Consider the following 4,359-nt stretch of genomic DNA (forward strand, 5'->3'; position numbering starts at 1 on the left):
GTGTGCACTGCCACTTTTCCCGGGTGGGCATAAATATATAAAAAGAGAGAACGAGAGAGAGAGAGAGAGAGAGAGGAAGAGAGAGAGAGAGAGAGAGAGAGAGAGAGAGACAGATCCTGACATTTATTTTAGGTGTACATTATATCATTTCTACATGCCCATGTTTTTTTCTCTAGTCTAAATGTTTTTCTTGAACTACTTTAATTTCTTTTTAAGAGATGGAAGAAATCTGCTCTATGCCCATCCCAGTCAGGTTAGAATGAATTCAGACTTGCCAGGGATGAAGAACTCCCCAGACCCCTGCACTGTGTTGATGTTAATTCCTTCTTAAATGGGAAGCCTAAGAAATCTCTAAAGGGCCTGAGAAGGTGCTAGTATGGATCTCTTCTGGGTTTTTCTCCACTTGGCATGTCACTTCTACCTCATAAAGTAGACATGGGGGCCGCAGTCTCTCATTCCACCCTAGAAGTTGGCCTTGAATAGCCTCGAGAAGTCAGGAGGAGTTCCCTCTCTGGAATATTCAACACGTACATTTTTACCTGATATTGCAACCCTGGATTCATCCTCGGCTCTGAAAGCTTCTCCTCATACATGGTCTGCAAATCAACTTATCCGCATTCCACTAGGAATGTTTATTCCACTACTTCATCTGATGACTGTTTGTAACAGTAACATCTGTTGCTTATCTGCCTTTGAGGAAATCATGGAGATGAGTGAGGTAATATGTGCTAAAATGAAAGAAAAACACTCAGTTGCACCCTTTGCCAGGGCATGGTATCATAGAGCACATCAGTTCCCCAGAATGTCTCATGATTTCATAATAAAAGGTGTCCTTTTACATCCAGGAAAATTCCCAACGAGTGAAGAGGCTTAAATACACAACTGAAGATGCAAAGAATCTAAATTTAGATTTTAAATTTCTAGATTCCAAGGGCTATGTATAAAACACTAGATCCCTCTAATCCATCCAATACGTGCAAGGCTCAGCTTCTACTATGTAAAAATTATGAAATGCAAAAAAGTAAAGATCACTGCTAAAAGCAATCACTATTATCATTTTAGTTAGTAAAATTCCCACAAATTTTTTTCTTTTTTTTTTTTTATTGAGGTATAACTGACATATAACATTGAGTAAATTCAAATGTACATGTTGATTTACTACATTTCTTCAGGGAACCTTTTTATTGGAGAATAGTATTAGAAACCAAGATCTAGACACTGGGCTTATTACTTTACATTCTGTAATCATGGCCATATTTTCTCCGGTTTTAATCTAGTTCTCATTACAATTGAATATACATATAATTATACATTATATAAATATGCTTTCAATTTAAGCCCATTCTTTGTGTCCTGTTCTCGGTAGAATGTTCTCAAGCATATGCTAGTTCTCTTTTAATATTAATATGAATAAGTGGTGCATGGATATTTGTCTGATGGGCAGAAGGCCTTTTCACACTTCCCAAGATCTTGCTGAAATTCTCAGCCTCAGAGTTAGAGTCACCTTCACATGCTCTGTGAACTTTCACAGGAGGAAGGAGAAGCTCCACCCTGTCGTTTTGCATCACCTGGGTAAACCCAGCCACACAAAAAACACTTCTAACCTAGTTTCTCTTCCCTCACACCTCTCACTAAACAGCCTCAAGATTCTGCCTCTGAAAAATCAACTCCATGTAGCAAAGTGGTAACAGAGCAAAAAGATTCTGAGTTGAAGCTCCATTGTAACATCATTTTTTTTGTAAAATGACAAAACAAAAAGAACAAATTTAAGAAACATGAGGAGCCCCATTAATTGGTATGCAGGTATGTAGGCATTGGACAATGGCAGGGATAATTTGCATCAGAGCTAAAATAAGAACAGAGAAGTATCAAGCACATTACCAGCAAATAGCACACTAATCATGTATTTATTATTTACCATACAAATAAGAGTATCCTGTCTAGACTGCAAAAGCACTTAAATACAAAGGTGCCAATATTTACAAAGAGTTAGAGAACTTCATTAAATAATAATAAACATTCATTATAAATTAACATGAATGGAATGTTAGGATAAACACCTTCTAGATTGTGTTTATCAGCATAGCCTATTCTTGAAAATTGTTACAGAAATTATCGTTTATGTTAGCTGCTACATCTGATTTTGGGAATTGGGTAAAAAAAATACTTGTTCAAATTTTTCAAATAAAAAAACAAACATTTTTTTTTTTACTAGAAAAATGGTCTGTAATTGAATAGAATTTAAAATCTACATAACTAGTGGTTTGGGGATTTCCAAATAATTTTATTTGATTTCCACATTTTTATTATGTCAATTTCATGCCCAATAAAAAGAGCTAAAGCAAATGGTTTACCTTAACCAAATTTACTAGCCATGACTTCTGTAGCCTTAATCAAGGAAAGATCACTGTTAAAGACAATCACTATTACTATTTTGTTAGTAAAATCACAAAATATATTGTAGAATTTAATAAATACTTAAATAAAGTCAGGAAATAGCCCCTAAGTCTCCATAAGTTGGTTTTTTTTTTTGTTTGTTTGTTTTTTCATTCAAAGACTGAGTTTCCCCTTTTGCTGAGTTGTTCAGTTAAAAGGATATTTCATCTGGAGAGTGTGGCCAGTGACTCACAGTGAGCCAGGCAGGGATTGGGGAGCCAGGCCTGATAGAAGGGCACACTCTGTCCCCTGGGGAAGCTGACCCAGGTTCTAAAACTTACAGCCTGGACTTATTTAATGACTATAAACATTTGCCCCAAGAACATCTTTTGATAAAGAAAGGGAACTTCATGGGCATTTATTCAGAGAAAATAAATTGATTGAGTACATCTTCTGTGCCAGGAACCATAGGGGACCTCTGGTAATCATTACATCCATCTAGGGAGTCTGTGGCACGTGTGTTAGAGGACTGGACTGAGAAAGAAGATCCACGGGACATTTCCAGTGTCTCAATGAATGTGCAGGTCCTTTGCTTCTGGAGATCCAAGTGTCCTGGAGTCGGGGGGCAGGGAGACAGAGGAGGGTAAGCCTTAGCTGGTGGACTGGATTTCAAGGACTCCAATAGCTAGTAGGGGATTTGCCAGGGGCTTGTTTTATTCTGGCAAATCCTAAAGGGAACCCTAGTGCGTTGTTGGTGGGAATGCAGATTGGTGCAGCCACTGTGGAAAGCAGTATGGAGTTTCTCAAAAAATTAAAAATGGAACTGCCTTATAACCCAGTGATTCCTCTTCTGGGAATTTATCTGAAGGAACTGGAAACATTAATTTGAAAGAATATATGCACCGCTATGTTCAGAGCAGCATTATTTACAACAGGCAAAATGTGGAAGCAGCCCAAGTGCCCATCCGTAGATGAATGGATTAAAAAGCTGTGGTACATTTACACTTGGTCCTAAAAAAGAAGGAAATAATATCCTTTACAACAACATGGATGGACCTGGAGGGTATTATGCTAAGTGAAATAAACCAGTCAGAGAAAGACAAGTACCACATGATTTCACTCATATGTGGAATCTAATGAACAAAATAAACTAACAAGCAAAATAATGACAGACTGATAGAGATGTGGAAAGCAGTATGGAGTTTCTCAAAAAATTAAAAATGGAACTGCCTTATAACCCAGTGATTCCTCTTCTGGGAATTTATCTGAAGGAACTGGAAACATTAATTTGAAAGAATATATGCACCGCTATGTTCAGAGCAGCATTATTTACAACAGGCAAAATGTGGAAGCAGCCCAAGTGCCCATCCGTAGATGAATGGATTAAAAAGCTGTGGTACATTTACACTTGGTCCTAAAAAAGAAGGAAATAATATCCTTTACAACAACATGGATGGACCTGGAGGGTATTATGCTAAGTGAAATAAACCAGTCAGAGAAAGACAAGTACCACATGATTTCACTCATATGTGGAATCTAATGAACAAAATAAACTAACAAGCAAAATAATGACAGACTGATAGAGAGCAGGCTAGCAGCTGTTGGAGCCAAGAAGGCTGGATGATGGTGGGTGGTGGGGGAATTGAACAAAAAAGAAAAAGAAGAGACAGAGAAATTATGGACATGGACAAGTGTGGTGATTGCCAGGGGAAGAGGAGGGGGAAGGAAGTGGAAGAGAGTATAGGGGAATAAATGGTGATGGACAAAGACTTGACTTGGGGTGGTGACCACACAGTGCAGTGAACAGATGATCTGTTGTAGAATTGGGCACCTGAAACCTATATAATTTTTTAACCAGTGTCCCCCTGATAAATTCAATAAAAAGTGGAAAAATAAAACTCTGTGAATTAGTAATCTGTGGTGTGTGTGTGTGTGTGTGTGTGTGTGTGTGTGTGTGTGTGTGTGTGTGTTATCTTTGGGGGG

This window comes from Myotis brandtii, unplaced genomic scaffold (genome assembly GCF_000412655.1).
Source record: "Myotis brandtii unplaced genomic scaffold, ASM41265v1 scaffold123, whole genome shotgun sequence".
Taxonomy (NCBI): domain Eukaryota; kingdom Metazoa; phylum Chordata; class Mammalia; order Chiroptera; family Vespertilionidae; genus Myotis; species Myotis brandtii.